The 21,161-nt window shown below is 43.9% G+C and overlaps 1 pseudogene; it reads right to left on the reverse strand.

The window, feature by feature from the left end:
- LOC123091248 (disease resistance protein RPM1-like) overlaps positions 1 to 13,332 on the reverse strand; it is a 53,514-nt pseudogene extending 40,182 nt beyond the window's left edge.
- Positions 13,333 to 21,161: the final 7,829 nt, after the last annotated feature.

The raw sequence follows: 21,161 nt of genomic DNA on the forward strand, positions 1-21,161 counted from the left end.
CGGGTGGGACAAACGTGATTATTAGAATCCACCACAATGCAAAGTGCACCAATAAAATAGTGGCCTCTCTTACTTAATTATGTTGGTTATATTGCCTATTAATATCGAATATAAGCAATTTTAGTTGCATTATGGTATTTATGTTTTGGTGGAACATTGCAGTAGCTGCTCTACCTAATTACTCCATCTTTATGTGACATTCGTAGACTAAGGTCAAATTGACTATCAATTTCACCACCGAAACATACATTAGGTGCCTGAAAATTATACCATAGAATACTTATGAACAAAAAGTTCACGATGGTATACTTTTTATGACACATGACTAATGTTTTATTTGTCAAACCAATAGTCAAAGTAGATCACGAAATACGAGGATGCCATGCAGAAGGAATGGAGGGAGTGATATATATTGTTATCAGGATCACAAAATCCAACCGATGAAGATCCTTTTCTCTTATTTTTGTTTAATGGATATGATAAATAATGGTTGTCTAGAAATCAGTAGTTAAGATTAAAAGGAAAGTTTTTAGAAGAACTCACCTCAGAGCTTGCCTTAAGCGCACCTTTATGTGGACCATCTGCCTGCAGAACAAGCAACCATATTTCACCTTATCCACATACTGGGAAATAAAAGTGAAATGAAGACAGTCTTTCTATTTTCAAGTGGAATGCTAAATATCAACCTGAAAACAAATATTTTTTAGGTCAGCTGAAAAACCAGGGTACACAATCACTTAAATATAAGGTTGATGGAGGATGTCTTGTTCCTCGATATAACATTACCTGCGGCGTTGAAGATACCGGCAGGTTCAATAGGACCATCCTTAGTTTCAGGGAGCCGAGCGATTATATGTTGTGTAACCGGTCTTTTCAATGGATTGAACTCCATGCACTCTATTCCTATCTCAGCGCATACTCGTATTTGTTTCAATTGTATGTCCTTTTGTGATTGCTCCAATCTGATGCTCCAACTTTCAAGTATCTACGAATGGAATTTGCGACTCAAAAAATATTATTATATATTGCATATATGCTATGTTGGAAATATGCCCTAGAGGCAATAATAAATAAGTTATTATTATATTTCTTTGTTCATGATAATAGTCTTTTATTCATGCTATAACTGTATTATCCGGAAATCGTAATACACGTGTGAATACATAGACCACAATATGTCCCTAGTGAGCCTCTAGTTGACTAGCTCGTTGTGATCAACAGATAGTCATGGTTTCCTGGCTATGGACATTGGATGTCGTTGATAACGGGATCACATCATTAGGAGAATGATGTGATGGACAAGACCCAATCCTAAGCATAGCACAAAGATCGTGTAGTTCGTTTGCTAGAGCTTTGCCAATGTCAAGTATCTCTTCCTTCGACCATGAGATCGTGTAACTCCTGGATACCGTAGGAGTGCTTTGGGTGTATCAAACGTCACAACGTAACTGGGTGACTATAAAGGTGCACTACAGGTATCTCCGAAAGTATCTATTGTTTTATGCGGATCGAGACTGGGATTTGTCACTCCGTGTAAACGGAGAGGTATCTCTGGGCCCACTCGGTAGGACATCATCATATGCGCAATGTGACCAAGGAGTTGATCACGGGATGATGTGTTACGGAACGAGTAAAGTGACTTGCCGGTAACGAGATTGAACAAGGTATCGGTATACCGACGATCGAATCTCGGGCAAGTAAAATACCGCTAGACAAAGGGAATTGTATACGGGATCGATTGAGTCCTTGACATCGTGGTTCATCCGATGAGATCATCGTGGAACATGTGGGAGCCATCATGGGTATCCAGATCCCGATGTTGGTTATTGACCGGAGAACGTCTCGGTCATGTCTACATGTCTCCCGAACCCGTAGGGTCTACACACTTAAGGTTCGATGACGCTAGGGTTATAAAGGAAGCTTGTATGTGGTTACCGAATGTTGTTCGGAGTCCCGGATGAGATCCCGGACGTCACGAGGAGTTCCGGAATGGTCCGGAGGTAAAGATTTATATATAGGAAGTCCTGTTTTGGCCATCGGGACAAGTTTCAGGGTCATCGGTATTGTACCGGGACCACCGGAAGGGTCCCGGGGGCCCACCGGGTGGGGCCACCTGCCCCGGGGGGCCACATGGGCTGTAGGGGGTGCGCCTTGGCCTACATGGGCCAAGGGCACCAGCCCCAAGAGGCCCATGCGCCTAGGGAACCCTAGAGGGAAGAGTCCTCAAGGGGGAAGGCACCTCCGAGGTGCCTTGGGGAGGATGGACTCCTCCCCCCCTCTTGGCCGCCGCACCAGATGCCATCTGGAGGCTGGCCGCCGCCCCTTTGGGGTGGGAAACCCTAAAGGGGGCGCAACCCTCCCCTTCCCCTATATATATGAGGCCTAGGGGCTGCCCATAACACATGATTTGATCTCTCGTTGGTGCAGCCCTGCCCCTCTCCCTCCTCCTCTTTTCCCATGGTGCTTGGCGAAGCCCTGCGGGATTGCCACGCTCCTCCACTACCACCACGCCGTTGTGCTGCTGTTGGATGGAGTCTTCCTCAACCTCTCCCTCTCTCCTTGCTGGATCAAGGCGTGGGAGACGTCACCGGGCTGTACGTGTGTTGAACGCGGAGGTGCCGTCCGTTCGGCACTTGATCATCGGTGATCTGAATCACGACGAGTACGACTCCATCAACCCCGTTCACTTGAACGCTTCCGCTTAGCGATCTACAAGGGTATGTAGATGCACTCCCCTTTCTACTCGTTGCTGGTCTCTCCATAGATAGATCTTGGTGTTACGTAAGAAAATTTTTGAATTTCTGCTCCATTCCCCAACAGTGGCATCATGAGCTAGGTCTATTGCGTAGATTCTTTGCACGAGTAGAACACAAAGTAGTTGTGGGCGTTGATGTTGTTCAATATGCTTACCGTTACTAGTCCAATCTTGTTTCGACGGTATTGTGGGATGAAGCGGCCCGGACCGACCTTACACGTACTCTTACGTGAGACAGGTTCCACCGATTGACATGCACTTAGTGCATAAGGTGGCTAGCGGGTGCCAGTCTCTCCCACTTTAGTCGGAACGGATTCGATGAAAAGGGTCCTTATGAAGGGTAAATAGCAATTGGCATATCACGTTGTGGTTTTGCGTAGGTAAGAAACGTTCTTGCTAGAAACTCATAGCAGCCACGTAAAACATGCAAACAACAATTAGAGGACGTCTAACTTGTTTTTGCAGGGTATGCTATGTGATGTGATATGGCCAAAAGGATGTGATGAATGATATATGTGATGTATAAGATTGATCATGTTCTTGTAATAGGATTCACGACTTGCATGTCGATGAGTTTGACAACCGGCAGGAGCCATAGGAGTTGTCTTTATTTATTGTATGACCTGCGTGTCATTGAAGAACGCCATGTAAACTACTTTACTTTATTGCTAAACGCGTTAGTCATAGAAGTAGAAGTAGTCGTTGGCGTGACAACTTCATGAAGACACGATGATGGAGATCATGATGATGGAGATCATGGTGTCATGCCGGTGACAAGATGATCATGGAGCCCCGAAGATGAAGATCAAAGGAGCTATATGATATTGGCCATATCATGTCACTACTCTATTTGATTGCATGTGATGTTTATCATGTTTATGCATCTTGTTTACTTAGGACGACGGTAGTAAATAAGATGATCCCTTACAAAATTTCAAGAAGTGTTCTCCCCTAACTGTGCACCGTTGCTACAGTTCGTCGCTTCTAAGCACCACGTGATGATCGGGTGTGATGGATTCTTACGTTCACATACAACGGGTGTAAGACAGTTTTACACAGCGAAAACACTTAGGGTTAACTTGACGAGCCTAGCATGTGCAGACATGGCCTCGGAACACGGAGACCGAAAGGTCGAGCATGAGTCGTATAGTAGATACGATCAACATGAAGATGTTCACCGATGATGACTAGTCCGTCTCACGTGATGATCGGACACGGCCTAGTTGACTCGGATCATGTAATCACTTAGATGACTAGAGGGATGTCTATCTGAGTGGGAGTTCATAAGATGAACTTAATTATCATGAACATAGTCAAAAGACCCTTTGCAAATTATGTCGTAGCTCGCGCTATAGTTCTACTGTTTAGATATGTTCCTAGAGAAAATTATAGTTGAAAGTTGATAGTAGCGATTATGCGATCAGTAGAAAGCTTATGTCCTTAATGCACCGCTCAGTGTGCTGAACCCCAACGTCGTTTGTCGATGTTGCGAACATCGGACATACACGTTTTGATAACTACGTGATAGTTCAGTTAAATGGTTTAAGTAGAGGCACCAAAGACGTTTTCGAAACGTCGCGGAACATATGAGATGTTTCGAGGGCTGAAATTAGGATTTCAGGCTCGTGCCCACGTCAAGAGGTTGAGACCTCCGACGATTTTCTTAGCCTGCAAACTAAGGAGAGAAAGCTCAATTGTTGAGCTTGTGCTCAGATTGTCTGAGTACAACAATCACTTGAATCAAGTGGGAGTTGATCTTCCAGATGAAATAGTGATAGTTTCTCCGAAGTCATTACCACCAAGCTGCTAGAGCTTCGTGATGAACTATAACATATCAGGGATAGATATGATGATCCTTGAAATATTCGCGTTGTTTGACACCGCGAAAGTAGAAATCAAGAAGGAGCATCAATTGTTGATGGTTGATGAAACCACTAGTTTCAAGAAGGGCAAGGGAAAGAAGGGATACTTCATGAAACGGCAAATCAGCTGCTGCACCAATGAAGAAACCCGAGGTTGAACCCAAACCCGAGACTAAGTGCTTCTGTAATAAGGGGAACAACCACTGGAGCAGGATTACCCTAGATACTTGGTAGATGAGAAGGCTGGCAAGGTCGATAGAAGTATATTGGATATACATTATGTTAATGTGTACTTTACTAGTACTCCTAGTAGCACCAGGGTATAAGATACCGGTTCGGTTGCTAAGTGTTAGTAACTCGAAATAAAAGCTACGGCATAAACGGAGACTAGCTAAAGGTGAGCTGACGATATGTGTTGGAAGTGTTTCCAAGTTGATATGATCAAGCATCGCACGCTCCCTCTACCATCGAGATTGGTGTTTGCGTTGAGCATAGACATGATTGGATTATGTCTATCGCAATACGGTTATTCATTTAAGGAGAATAATGGTTACTCTGTTTATTTGAATAATACCTTCAATGGTCTTACACCTAAAATGAATGGTTTATTGAATCTCGATCGTAGTGATACACATTTTCATGCCAAAAGATATAAGATAGTAATGATAGTACCACTTACTTGTGGCACTGCCATGTAAGTCATATTGGTATAAAACGCATGAAGAAGCTCCATGTTGATGGATCTTTGGACTCACTCGTTTTTGAAAAGTTTGAGACATGCGAACCATGTCTATTGGTGTATATGCATGAAGAAACTCCATGCAAATGGACCGTTCGGACTCACTTGATTTTGAATCACTTGAGATATGCAAATCATACCACATAGGCAAGATGACTGAAAAGCCTCGGTTTCAATAAGATGGAACAAGATAGCAACTTGTTGGAAGTAACACATTTTGATGTGTGCAGTCCAATAAGTGCTGAGGCATGCAGTGAATATCATTATGTTCTTACTTCACAGATGATTCGAGTAAATGTTGAGTATATTTACTTGATGAAACACAAGTCTGAATTATTGGATGGTTCAAGTAATTTCAGAGTGAAGTAGTAGATCATTGTGACAAGAGGATAAAATGTCTATGATATGATCATAGAGATGAATATCTGAGTTACGAGTTTTGGCACACAATTAAGACATTGTGGAAATTGTTTCGCAATTAATACCGCCTGGAACACCATAATGTGATGGTGTGTCCGAACATCATAGTTGCACCCTATTGGATATGATGCGTACCATGATGTCTCTTATCGAATTACCACTATCGTTCATGGGTTAGGCATTAGAGACAACCACATTCACTTTAAATAGGGCACCACATAATTCTGATGAGATGACACCGTATGAATTATGGTTTAGAGAAACCTAAGTTGTCGTTTCTTAAAAGTTTGGGGCTGCGACGCTTATATGAAAAAGTTTCAGGTTGATAAGCTCGAACCCAAAGCGGATAAAATGCATCTTCATAGGAAACCCAAAACAGTTGGGTATACCTCCTAATTCAGATCCGAAAGCAATATGGATTGTTTCTAGAATCGGGTCCTTTCACGAGGAAAAGTTTCTCTCGAAAGAATTGAGTGGGAGGATGGTGGAAACTTGATGAGGTTATTGAACCGTCTCTTCAACTAGTGTGTGGCAGGGCACAGGAAGTTGTTCCTGTGGCACCTACACCAATTGAAGTGGAAGCTTATGATAGTGATCATGAAGCTTCGGATCAAGTCACTACCGAACCTCGTAGGACGACAAGGACATGTACTACTTCGGAGTGGTAAGGTGATCCTGTCTTGAAGGTCATGTTGCTAGACAACAATGAACCTACGAGCTATGGAGAAGCGATGGTGGGCCCGGATTCCGATAAATGGCTTGAGGCCATAAAATCCGAGAGAGGATCCATGTATGAAAACAAAGTGAAGACTTTGGCAGAACGGCTCGATGGTCGTAAGGCAAATGAGTACGGATGGATTTTAAAAGGAAGACAGACAATGATGGTAAGAATTACCATTAAGAAAGCTCGACTTGTCGTTAAGATGTTTTCCGACAAGTTCAAGGAGTTGACTACGATGAGATTTTCTCACTCGTAGCGATGCTAAGAGTCTGTTGGAATTATATTAGCGATTACTGCATTATTTATGAAATCTTGCAGATAGGATGTCAAAACATTGTTTCCTCGACGATTTTCTTGAGGAAAGGTTGTATGTGATACAACCGGAAGGTTTTGTCAATCCCAAAAGATGCTAATAAGTATGCTAGCTCCAGCGATCCTTTTAAGGACTGGAGTAAGCATCTCGGAGTTGGAATATACGCTTTGATGAGATGATCAAAGATTTTGGATTTATACAAAGTTTATAAGGAACTTGTATTTCCAAAGAAGTGAGTGGGAGCACTATAGAATTTCTGATGAGTATATGTTGTTGACATATTGTTGATCAGAAATGATGTAGAATTTCTGGAAAGCATATAGGGTTATTTGAAATGTGTTTTTCAATGGAAAGCCTGGATTAAGCTACTTGAACATTGAGCATCAAGATCTATAAGGATAGATCAAAATGCTTAATAATACTTTCAAATGAGCACATACCTAGACATGATCTTGAAGGTGTTCAAGATGGACCAGTCAAAGAAGGAGTTCTTGCCTGAGTTGTAAGGTACGAAGTTAAGACTTAAAGCTCGACCACGGCAGAATAGAGAGAAAGGACGAAGGTCGTCCCCTATGCTTAAGACGTAGGCTCTTCAGTATGCTATGTTGTGTACCGCACCTGAAGTGTGCCTTGCCATGAGTCAGTCAAGGGGTACAAGAGTGATCCAAGAATGGCTCACAGGACAGCGGTCAAAGTTATCCTTAGTAACTAGTGGACTAAGGAATTTTCTCGATTATGGAGGTGGTAAAAGAGTTCGTCGTAAAGGTTACGACGATGCAAGCTTGACACCTATCCGGATAGCTCTGAGTAGAGAGACCGGATACATATAATGGAGCAATAATTTAGACTAGCTCCAAGTAGAACAGTTATTTGGAACAGCTCCAAATAGAGCGTGGTAGCTGCATCTAGGAGATGACATAGAGATTTGTAGAGCACACACGGATCTGAAAGGTTCAGACCCGTTGACTAAAACCTCTCTCACAAGCAACATGATCAAACATAAAACTCATTGAGTGTTAATCACATAGTGATGTGAACTAGACTATTGACTCTAGTAAACTCTTGGGTATTAGTCACATGGCGATGTGACCTGTGAGTGTTAATCACATGGTGATGTGAACTAGATTATTGACTCTAGTGCAAGTGGGAGACTGTTGGAAATATGCCCTAGAGGCAATAATAAATAAGTTATTATTATATTTCTTTGTTCATGATAATAGTCTTTTATTCATGCTATAACTGTATTATCCGGAAATCGTAATACACGTGTGAATACATAGACCACAATATGTCCCTAGTGAGCCTCTAGTTGACTAGCTCGTTGTGATCAACAGATAGTCATGGTTTCCTGGCTATGGACATTGGATGTCGTTGATAACGGGATCACATCATTAGGAGAATGATGTGATGGACAAGACCCAATCCTAAGCATAGCACAAAGATCGTGTAGTTCGTTTGCTAGAGCTTTGCCAATGTCAAGTATCTCTTCCTTCGACCATGAGATCGTGTAACTCCTGGATACCGTAGGAGTGCTTTGGGTGTATCAAACGTCACAATGTAACTGGGTGACTATAAAGGTGCACTACAGGTATCTCCGAAAGTATCTATTGTTTTATGCGGATCGAGACTGGGATTTGTCACTCCGTGTAAACGGAGAGGTATCTCTGGGCCCACTCGGTAGGACATCATCATATGCGCAATGTGACCAATGAGTTGATCACGGGATGATGTGTTATGGAACGAGTAAAGTGACTTGCCGGTAACGAGATTGAACAAGGTATCGGTATACCGACGATCGAATCTCGGGCAAGTAAAATACCGCTAGACAAAGGGAATTGTATACGGGATCGATTGAGTCCTTGACATCGTGGTTCATCCGATGAGATCATCGTGGAACATGTGGGAGCCATCATGGGTATCCAGATCCCGCTGTTGGTTATTGACCGGAGAACGTCTCGGTCATGTCTACATGTCTCCCGAACCCGTAGGGTCTACACACTTAAGGTTCGATGACGCTAGGGTTATAAAGGAAGCTTGTATGTGGTTACCGAATGTTGTTCGGAGTCCCGGATGAGATCCCGGACGTCACGAGGAGTTCCGGAATGGTCCGGAGGTAAAGATTTATATATAGGAAGTCCTGTTTCGGCCATCGGGACAAGTTTCGGGGTCATCGGTATTGTACCGGGACCACCGGAAGGGTCCCGGGGGCCCACCGGGTGGGGCCACCTGCCCCGGGGGCCACATGGGCTATAGGGGGTGCGCCTTGGCCTACATGGGCCAAGGGCACCAGCCCCAAGAGGCCCATGCGCCTAGGGAACCCTAGAGGGAAGAGTCCTCAAGGGGGAAGGCACCTCCGAGGTGCCTTGGGGAGGATGGACTCCTCCCCCCCTCTTGGCCGCCGCACCAGATGCCATCTGGAGGCTGGCCGCCGCCCCTTTGGGGTGGGAAACCCTAAAGGGGGCGCAGCCCTCCCCTTCCCCTATATATATGAGGCCTAGGGGCTGCCCATAACACATGATTTGATCTCTCGTTGGTGCAGCCCTGCCCCTCTCCCTCCTCCTCTTTTCCCATGGTGCTTGGCGAAGCCCTGCGGGATTGCCACGCTCCTCCACTACCACCACGCCGTTGTGCTGCTGTTGGATGGAGTCTTCCTCAACCTCTCCCTCTCTCCTTGCTGGATCAAGGCGTGGGAGATGTCACCGGGCTGTACGTGTGTTGAACGCGGAGGTGCCGTCCGTTCGGCACTTGATCATCGGTGATCTGAATCACGACGAGTACGACTCCATCAACCCCGTTCACTTGAACGCTTCCGCTTAGCGATCTACAAGGGTATGTAGATGCACTCCCCTTTCTACTCGTTGCTGGTCTCTCCATAGATAGATCTTGGTGTTACGTAAGAAAATTTTTGAATTTCTGCTCCATTCCCCAACATGCTATGCCAAAACACCATTTTGAAGTGTGCCGGTTAGCTCAACTAAGGAAAAGTACTTTGACACCCAATTGGAGATAATTTTAAATGAGACGTGATGGTACGTACTCCACTGCCCACACAACTTTGTCATTACATATAAGGTCTTTCATGTTCGTCAATAAAGCATGCATGATTTTATTTTGTAATGGTTTTATTAAAACATCATATGTATGAAGACACACACAACATCTACTGGAGATCTACTAAAGACTAGTTATGGAGCTTTAAGATCAACAAAGTCACCACAGTCATCTGCCATCGATGGGAACATCGCTTCAGACGAAAAGAATAAGACATATTACCGAGACACAAGTAGTCAAACATTAGGTTTGATCCTTGGTAGATCAGGGATAAAACCACCATCCTCACCATCAAACCCATAGTTGGTTTTCTTTTAGAAATAATTACTTACACGATGGATAAGTATACCGAGGCATTTTTACTTCTATTTTCACTTGATTTTTAAGTAGTACTCGCAAGGTTTTTTCTAGATACTACACTCACTTTATTTGCATTTGTAGCTTTCACTGCAACATTGTTTCTATATGTGTCCATATGGACCTTTTGTTATTTGATATGCTAGGTAAGATATCAAACAACATCCTACCCAAAAAAAAATTGAATTCCACTGTGGACCTCTTGTTGCTAAAGTTGACCACGTTATACTGATGTTTAAATTGCAATTTCTATTGCTAAATATGATGTAATGTGGCAATAATTTACATATTATTCACCTTTTAAGAATGTTTTGTTGTGTAGTTTACTATAAAGAGAGTGATGCCATCAATGCAAAGTCTATGAAAAAAAATTAGTATTGAAACTAATCATAACCACTTAAAACTAAATTGAAATCAAACCTTTATCTTAGAAATGCGTCAGAAATATTCTTACATCCTCAACAGCTTTATACCCCCTCTTTCTGGTCAGTATCTCCATAATTATAACACCAAGACTGTACAAGTCAAACCGGTATGTGATTGTACCGCTATCGAATTCTGGTGGCAAATATCCCCTTTATGACATTAATATTGATCCAGTCAGTTAATGAGAAAAGTGTGGATATAATACAATCATAGCATAAAAAGAATGAGATTTCAAGAGGCTTAGCTATCTTACATTGTTCCAGCTATATTTGTTGTAAAAGCGCGACTTTGCTTTTCATCAAAACACCTTGATAAACCAAAGTCTGCAATTTTGGGTAACATATTATCATCCAATAAAATGTTTGGAGGTTTAAGATCCAAATGAAGAATTCGATTTTGGTGGAGGTAGTGTAGTCCCTTGCAAATCCCATTGATTATTTGGTAGCGCTTTCTCCAGTCAAGTCCACTAGATGCTTCTATGAAAGAGGGAAGAGAAGGCACTTTATTAGTAACCTTAAATCTTTGAATGGCAGGTAGTATACCACATGGTACGTCTTATACTGTTAAATTAAAAAATAAATATCCAACTAAAGTTTATGTGCCACATGATCTTAATTACCATCGATATACGTATCAAGACTTCCGTTATCCAGGTATTCAAAGCAGAGCAACCTTTGTCGTACATCCGCAATAACAATTTTTCCATTGTTGCTTACCGCTCTCCCTTGTGAATCAGCACAATATCCAATAAATCATACCACATTTGTGTGATTCACCTTTATCAGACATTCAACCTCTTGTTCGAATTCTTTATCACACATATGTGTATTGGATAGCCTCTTGACAGCAACGGCTGCCCCATTCTCAAGCATTCCCTACATTCTCAGCAGGCCTTGTATCAACTAAAATCTCAAAATCAACTGTTGTTAAAACTGTGATTGTTGAGAGTTGTCGTACCTTATAGACCACCACAAATCCACCTCTGCCAATTTCCCGCTCATCAGAAAATCCATTAGTGATATCTTCCAGGAGTATTAATGGTAAGGCCTTCGGTTCTACCTTTTCATCACGTAGCATGCACTCCAGGTCGCTTTGAGTAAGTCTATGGCGATGCATTTGCAATTATATGCCTTTACCCTGGAAGTGCACATATGGGCAATCTTATTAAACCATTGCTAGTTCGCATATGAAATGTATAATCAACATAAAAGCATCCTTAGTGGCCAGAAAATAGTTGAAAGGTAAAAAGGTTTGAATAAAAACAACATACAGACAAGCACCTGTTTTCCTCTTGTGTTCAACCCCACAAAATCAACCTATATAGGAACTTAAAAAAGGCACAGATCTCCCTCAAATTGTTGCAATGAAGACAGTGGGATCAAAGTTTAAGGCGTCAAAAGTGATCTGCAAAGTAGTGAATGAATGATGTCAGCCTAAGGATAAGGATGTTCCTTTTTAATCTCGAATAAGGTCAACTCCATCGCAGAACCCGAAATCATCCACGGACGTCCGTTTGGGACAAAACTAGGCCCAACTTGATATCGAGACGGACAAAACTAGGCCCGCCGTCGACAAGTTGAACCCAGCATACTCCTGCCACCGCATCTCCCGATCCATCTACCGGTTCATGCCAGACCACACCACGGACCACCGCGTGGTCAGCGCACCGGCGGGCGCGACCGTGAGCGGGAAAGTCGGCTGCTGCAACAGCGGCGGCGACGTCTGGGACGAGATGTGCGCCGAGGCGCAGGCCGACGCGGAGTCCGAGCCGCTGCTGGGCATGTTCTACTCCGAGCTCGTCCTGTCGCACCCGTCGCTGGAGGCCGCCCTCGCGGCGCACCTGCTTCCTCGCCCTGCAGGCCCACCGCGCCGCGCTCCTCCGCCGCCGGCGCCGTTCCTAGTCGCTGTGCAGGTACTTGTCTACGCTGCCGTTGGGCATGTAGAGCATCTCGGGGCGAGGCGGGGCCGGGCTCCTGCTGCGCGTCCGTGCGTTAGGCGTAGATGCTTCCAGCGACTGTCCGCCCCCCGGACATGGTCCAAATCGCGACCCAAACGGATAAATGTCCGCGTTCGTTTGGGGTCGACGGTTGGAGTTCGCCTTAGACGTCCGAATCTTCATCGGATGAAGTCAACTCGTGCGCAGACCGAAGAACTAAGCAGGCGGATGCTCGCTGAACCGAAAAGGTCCAATATTTCTTCGGTGTAAAAGGATAAAAACACCCGGGCATGAATCTAATGATGAGCAGAGTGAGTAGAATGGTCGTCTAACCACGATCTTGCCAGCAGATCCAGAAAACTTCCGGTAAGAACGAATAGCTAAACTCCCAACCGATAGAATCAGAGTACTTGACAAAACTGAAATCGGTTGCGAACTAGTTCATCCGAGAAGAGCCATAAGATGTTTATTATAGATCTGCGAGAAATTATGGCAGAATTTCCAAACCTGGTCGAGTGGTTGACGGCAGTGAAGCTAACCCTGGTTAGTGAGGACCTGGATGCCAAGGGCAGGAGTCAGGCTCTGGGAGATGCTATTGATCCGACATATAACCACTTGCTTCTTGTAATCTGAACTTCAGCCACTTGCCCCTTTGTTTATTCTTTTGTTTATCCCACTCATACTAGTTGGGTTTGATTCCTTCAAACACATGGGCATAATATGGCATCCAGTCAATTAGTCTCTATCCCCACCAACCAAACACCGTAAGCCATAGCGATTGAAATACTACCGTGGGTCACAGCTTGACAGGTAACAGTTCATTTCATTACAGAGTTCGGGTGACAGTGCGAACCAACCTGTGGTTGAGATGGTTAGGTGGACAGTGGTATCCCCAACCCACCAGGGTTCAAATCCTGGTGCTCGCATTATTTCTGGATTTCCGGCGATGCGTTTTCAGTGGGAGGAGACGTTCTCGTCGACGACAATGCGCCTATGGTGGCTTCGTAAATCTCAAGATAATATGCCGGCTCAGTCTCTCGAAGGTGCTCATAGGGGTAGGGTGTGCGTGTGTGCGTTCATAGGGATGAGTGTATGCGCGTGTATATGAGCGCTTGTGTCTGTACTGATGCTAAAAAAAAGAGTTCGGGTGACAGGAATGCGGTGGCTACGAGAGAAACGCTAAAGAAGAGCCAGAAAGAGCGGATGTAAAAGAAGCCGCAAGCCGGAACATCAGGAGACCAGTGCTCGTGCTCGTCGTGCTCGTGCTCGTTGTTTCACGACCGCAAGCCGGGAGACTCCACGTTGTTGATGAGTCACATCAAACGCAATTTCATCGCAGATGCCGTCCACTGGATTCTCGAGCATAAGCATACCTTCAAGCATGTCGTCCCCAAGAGGAATACTGTTAAATTATGATCCAAATTATACCGTATTGGACTAGACGTAGTACATACGGTGTGGACCTTTACGTTGGTACCGACGTGTACGAGTACAACTCGTTTACTTGTCCTCCAAAGACTCTGATGTATTGCCTCATATATACCATGTAGTCGCACCTCAGACAGTCTGTCGTCTCGTGCTTGTAATACTCCTCCTCATAGTTCTTGTGCCTTTCGTGGGTCCGTGGTTTTCTCGCACAAGGGTTTCCACGTAAAAAATCGTGTCTCTCTGTTTTGTTTATTTCTCGTTATTATCTAACAAATGGTATACAGAGCTGAGGTTGCAGATACGAGATTTGAGACGGGAGATTAGGGTTCGATTGTGCACGCCGCCGCCGTTCTTCGATTCATCCGATCGGTTTTTTTAATCCACCGAGACCGACTCGATTTCCAACACGTGGAGATCCCTCAAAGCTGCCGTCGTTGCTGTTCCGCGCATTACCGCTGCTGCTCCGTACGCAGCGTCTACATCTGCTGTCGCTTAACGCCTCCACGTACAGGCTCCAAGTCCCTAGGGTTCTGGGGCAAGCAACCTGAGTACCTGACTAGCCGTTGCTTTCTCACGTGGAGACCGAAGCAAAGTTCGTCTAGGAGTACTAGTTCCATCGAGTACTGCTCAGACTACCCACAATGGGAGTAACATAGGTAGTAACATCACACATATCTAGATAAAATAGATGATGTGGCAAGCAATAAATGAAGAAAGAGAGTCATGTGGTAACATAGCTAGTTACTACTAGTATGAGTAACATCACACATATCAAGGCAAGATGAGTCTATAGCTTAATAAATGAAGTGTTGCATGTTATCACACATATGTTACTTCCCACTATACATGTAGTAACATAGAGTATTAAAATGCTCATGTTACTACTCTATGTTACTACCCATTGTGGCTAGTCTCATGTGGAAGCTAGTTGTCTCATCTAGTACTATTGTCGTCAATTGCTACGGCCACCAGCGAACTACTAGGTGCTATTTCTTCTGGTTCTTGGTCCGTATATTAATTCTATTAAGGATTTTTCTACCAGTTTTATCGACTCATGGCATCCATGAAGTATGATCTTCCATTTCTGGACCGTGACATAAGGTTTATCCTATGGCAAGTCAAGATGCGAGCGTTGTTGGCACAGTCTGACTATGATGAAGCACTGGATAGTTTTGGGAAGAACCGAATTCAGGACTGGACTGCTGAGAAGAAAAGAATTGATTGTAAGTCTTTGTCAAAAATTCAACTCTATTTGCATAATAATATTTTGCAGGAAGTTTTGAGCGAGAAAACTACCGCCGCTCTATGGTTAAAGTTGAAAGGGATTTGCATGACTAAAGATCTCACCAGCAAGATGCATCTGAAGCAAAAATTATTCCTGCACAGGTTACCCGAGGGAGGTAATGTTTTGAATCATATTTCAGAATTTAAAGAGATCATATCTGATCTATCTCCAATGGAGGTTAAGTATGAAGAGGAAGATACTACTTTAATGTTACTTTGTTCACTGCCAAGTTCTTATATAAACTTTAGAGACACCATATTATACAGTCGTAATACTCTCATACTTAATAAAGTTTATGAAGCTTTGAACTCTAAGGAGAAGATGAAATTAATGGTGCCTCATGATAGTTCCAGTTCATACCAAGCCGAGGGATTATCTGTTCGTGGCCGGACAAAGGAGAAGAACTCCAATAATGGAAACAGAGGCAAAAGTAAGAATGGCCATAGGGGCCGGTCGCAATCCAGAGACAAGAAATATTGCAGATATTGCAAGAGAGACGGGCATGACATCTCAGAGTGTTTCAAGTTGCAGAATAAAGAAAAGAGGAAAGGTAACAAACAAGGTGAAAATTCTGCTAACGTTGCTCGTGATGATAGTTCTGATGATGCTCTTGTCGTTATTGCTGGATGTGCTGAGACCAATGATGAGTGGGTACTTGACACTGTATGTACTTTCCATATGTGGCCGCATAGAGATTGGTTTACTACTTTTGATTCCACTACTTCTGCTGGTTCCATTTTGGGTTTTGATAATTCACCATGCAAGATTGAAGGCATAGGTTCCGTTCGAATCAAGATGTTTGATGGTACAATCAGAACTTTGACAGATGTTCGGTATATTCTGAAGATGAAGAGAAATCTTATTTCTGTTAGTGCCCTTGATGCAAAGGGGTACAAGTATTCAGGTGGAGATAGTGTTTTGAAGGTCACCAAAGGCTCCCTTGTTGTGATGAAAGGTGACTTAAGTTAGACCAATGGTCTTTATTACCTTCAAGGTTCTACCATTTCAGCTAACGCTACTCTAGTTATTTCAAAGAATTCTAATTGTGATGCTGCTAACCTTTGGCATATGCGTCTTTGACATATGAGTGAACTTGGTTTGGCAGAGTTAAATAAGAGATGTCTTCTTGATGGATATGAACCTGGTAAATTGAAATTTTGTGAGCATTGTATCTTCGGCAAGCACAAGAGGGTGAAGTTCAATACTTCGACTCATACAACTGAAGGTATTCTTGATTATGTGCATTCTGATTTATGGGGACCATCTCGCAAGAAGTCACTAGGTGGTGCTAGTTACATGCTGACTATTATTGATGATTATTCGAGAAAAGTTTGGCCTTATTTCTTGAAGCATAAATATGAAGCATTATCAATATTTAAGGAGTGGAAGATTATGATTGAGAGGCAAACTGAAAGGAAGGTAAAAATACTTCGCACTGATAATGGTATGGAATTCTGTTCTAAGCAATTTAAGAATTATTGCAAGTCTGAAGGCATTGTCAAACATTACACCGTTCCTTATACTCCTCAACAAAACGGTGTTGCTGAGCGTATGAACGAGACCATTATTTCCAGAGCCCGTTGCATGTTGTCCAATGCAGGTTTGCATAGGCGTTTTTGGGCTGAGGCCGTTTCCACTGCTTGTTATCTCATTAACCATTCACCATCTATTGCTCTTAGTAAGAAAACTCCAATTGAGGTATGGTCTGGTTCACCTGCTAATTATTCACAATTGAGAGTTTTTGGTTGCACTGCTTATACTCATGTTGATAATGGAAAGTTTAAGCCTAGGGCTATTAAGTGCATCTTTCTTGGTTATAAATCTGGTGTTAAAGGTTTTAAATTGTGGAATCTTGGAACCCAGAAGGTTTTGTTATTAGCAGAAATGTTGTCTTTAACGAAACTGCTATGTTACATGATGTTTCATCTACTAATGTTCCTGTTGAGAGTGAACAATAGCCTACTATTCAGCAGCCTATTGTTCAGGTGGAGCATGTTATTGAAACAGGTGATACATCTGGTAATGAAATTGTTGATGCACGTGATGAACCCGTCGTTGATGATGAGCATGTCACTCCTACTCCAAATCAGCCTACTGTTTCGCCCAATTGGAATCTTGCACGTGGCAGAGTTAGGCGGGGTACTAATAAACCTGATAGGTTAATTGAAGAGTGCAATATTGTTTCTTTTGCTTTATCTGTTGCAGAAGAAATTGAAGGTAATGCTGAGCCTTCTTCATATTCCGAGGCTATTATTTCTGGTTACAGTAATAAGTGGATGACCGCTATGCATGATGAGATGGAATCACTTGAAAAGAATGGCACTTGGGATTTAGTAAAATTGCCTAGAGAGAAGAAACCTATTCGTTGCAAGTGGGTTTTCAAGAGGGAAGACGGTGTTTCTCCTAATGATGAGACAAGATATAAAACAAGGTTAGTTGCTAAAGGTTACAGTCAGATTCCAGGTATTGACTATAACGAAGTCTTTTCTCTTGTTATGAAGCATAGCTCTATTCGCACTTTACTCAGTATTGTTCCATGCATGATTTTGAGCTTGAACAACTGGATGTTAAAACTGCATTTTTACATGGAGAATTAGAAGAGGATATTTATATGGAACAACCTGAAGGTTTTGTTATTCCTAGAAAAGAAAAGCTTGTATGTAAGTTAAAGAAATCTCTTTATGGATTGAAGCAATCCCCTAGACAGTGGTACAAGAGATTTGACACCTTTATGCTCTCTCAAGGTTTCAAAAGGTCTAATTATGATAGTTGTGTTTATTTGAAAACTGTTAACGGTTCAACTATTTATTTGCTTCTTTATGTTGATGATATGCTTATTGCTGCAAAGAGTATGTCAGTGATTAATGAACTAAAAAAGCAATTGAGTAATGAATTTGAGGTGAAGGATTTGGGTGCAGCAAAGAAATTCTTGACATGGAAATATCCAGAGATAGATCGTCTGGAAAAGTATATCTAAGTCAGAAGGGATATATTGATAAAGTTCTTCGTTGTTTTAATATGCATAATGCCAAGCCGGTGAGTACACCGTTAGCTGCACACTTCAAATTATCATCAGCTTTATGTCCTAAGTCAGATGCTGATATTGAGTACATGTCTAGAGTTCCCTATTCGAGTGCAGTTGGTTCACTTATGTATGCCATGGTTTGTTCTTGTCCGGATTTATCTTATGCATTAAGTGTTGTTAGTAGATACATGGCTAATCCTGGAAAAAAGCATTGGAAAGCAGTTCAATGGATTTTTAGATACATGCGAGGTACTTGTAATACTTATTTATAGTTTGGGAAAACTGGAGATGGACTTGTTGGTTTTGTTGATTCTGATTTTTCTCGTGATTTGGATAAGAGAAGATCACTCACAGGTTATGTTTTCACCATTGGTGGTTGTGCTATGAGTTGGAGAGCAACTTTGCAGTCTATTGTGGCTTGTTCCACTACTGATGCCGAGTATATGGCTATTTCTGAGGCATGCAAATAAGTTATCTGGTCGAAAGGTTTGTACACTGAGCTTTGTGGAGATTCATTTTGCCCTACCATATTTAGTGACAGTCAAAGTGCCATATATCTGTGATGTTCGGATAATTAAGCTACAGTAATCCTCTGCTAATGGAGCATTGTCATGACATTACTATTGCTAATCCTCGCTTGATCCAGATTTTAATTCAAATTCAAGTTCAAATGAGAGTCCAATTTCAAATTTGTCAAACATGCAAATAAAAATGTTCAATGTGTGGCAAATAATCCTTAGATATTTGTCATGTTGGAAACAACCTCTTTTAGATTCCCAAAATGCCCCTGGAAATTATTTGGTGGTCCAGGAGCATTTAAATTTGCCTTTTTGATTTCTAAAAAGTTAGACAATTCCTTTTGGCCTCAAACTTTTTGTGTCTCCTAAATAAGAATGTGATTGATTTATGTGACAAGTCTCATATCAAACAAAACCCATTTAGTTTTATAATTTAATAGGATCAGTAGCTAAAATGGATAACCAAAAAAAGGGAAATGACCCCCCCGGGCCATCCGGCCCAGCTAGCCAACTGGGCGGCTGAGTCGGAGCCCACCCCGGCCGGCCCACCTCTCCCCGCATAACCCCCACCCCGGCCGAACCCCTAGCCGGTGCCATCCCCACTCGCCCCCACCTCCTCTGTTCCCACGATCCACTTCTCCTCTTCCCGTCTGGATCTGGTAGAGCGCCCGAGCCCGCTGACCCCGTTGCGCCCCGGCGCTCTCCCAGTCGCCCGACAACCGGCCGCCTGCACGAAGCCCCCCTCGCCGGACCCGCCCTCCCCGACTTCACCGGGATCATCCCCGTCCTCCTCCCCAGCGACTCCATCGCGACGTTGCGTCCCCCGTCGTCGACCCCCGCGGCACCCCGGCCCCGACGCAGCACCATCGCCGCTCACGGCTCACCACCAACTCGTCGGCGTCGCTTCCCCGTCCGCCTCCCCAAGCCCACTGCCGCCTCCCTACGCTCCGCTGTGAGCCCCGTACGCCTTCCTCTCTCTCCCCCGTCGTCGGGTTCCGTGGCCGTCGCCGCCTGACCGAGCGCCCGCCGCACCGGATTGCGCCCTGCCTCTACTCATCGCGTCGTCGTTGCACCCCCCACACTGCCCGCACCCCGACCATGTCGCCTGCACCTAGTCCCGACCGGCCTCGCTGGCCCCGCTGCCCGCCACGACCACCGCAGCCGTGCCCCCCCCGGCAGTCGCCCGCCTCCGACGCGCGCCCCAGGGGCCCTGCACCGCCCCTGGCCGCGCCTCGCCGGCGCGCCCGTTCGGGCGACACTGCGCCCGTCAGGCGTCCACGCCCGATAACTGCACGCCCGCACACCCGATTGGCCCTATGGGCCACTTGCACGTGGGGCCCAGCCCCTAAAAATGTGTAAAAAATAGTAATTACTTAATTAATTAATTAGTAATTAATCAATTTAACTAATCTTGTTAATTAACCTAACCTAATTAGTCTGATTAGTTAGCTAATTAACTGTTAATTAATTAAACAGACAATGACAATTGGGCCCCACTGTCCAGTTTGACTCAGTCAACCTACTGACCCTGTTGTTGTCATGATGATGTCATGCTGATCCAATAACCCCATTTTAGATTTAATAATAATTTCAGAATATTGTTAAAACTTTAATAATTAATAGAAACTAATCCGTAGCTCGGATGAAAAAAAATTATACATGAGAGTTGCTGAGAACGACGAGACGAATCCGAACTCGCGGCCCGTTCGTCCGCCACACGTCCCTAGCATAGCAAACGATGAAATTTTCCCCTCCGGTTCATCTGTCTGACAGACGTCTGGAACCAGGAAAACTTTCCCGGGTGTTTTCCCCCTTCGCCAGTATCGCCTAACGCTACGTTAGATCACCTCTAGCACCGCTTATTATCTTGTTATGCATATGTTGCGTGTATTTACTGTTTCTTCCTCCTCTTCTCTCCAGTAGACCCCGACACCGCTGTTGATGCCCCTGTGATCGACTACGTCGACGACGACCCTCTTTCTTGTCTGAGCAACCATGCAAGCCCCCCCTTTGATCATCCCGATATCGCCCATTCTATACTCTCATGCTTGCATTAGATTTTGCTATTGTTATTGTTTGCTCCTATTCTGATGCATAGCCTGCTTTTGTACCTGCTTATTGTTACCTTCCTTCTTATCCTAAACTGCTTAGTATAGGTTGGTTAGTGATCCATCAGTGATCCCCACCTTGTCCTTGTTGCCCCTGCTTCATTATCGACGACTCAATCAGCGTGATCGACGACCAGAGCCCGACACCTCACATCACATCACGCCCCTTTTGTTGCTCGACTCTGCAAAGCTACTATCGAGTGCCAAGGGTGATCCC

The sequence above is a fragment of the Triticum aestivum genome, chromosome 4B, assembly GCF_018294505.1.
Source record: "Triticum aestivum cultivar Chinese Spring chromosome 4B, IWGSC CS RefSeq v2.1, whole genome shotgun sequence".
NCBI classification, from domain to species: Eukaryota; Viridiplantae; Streptophyta; class Magnoliopsida; order Poales; family Poaceae; genus Triticum; species Triticum aestivum.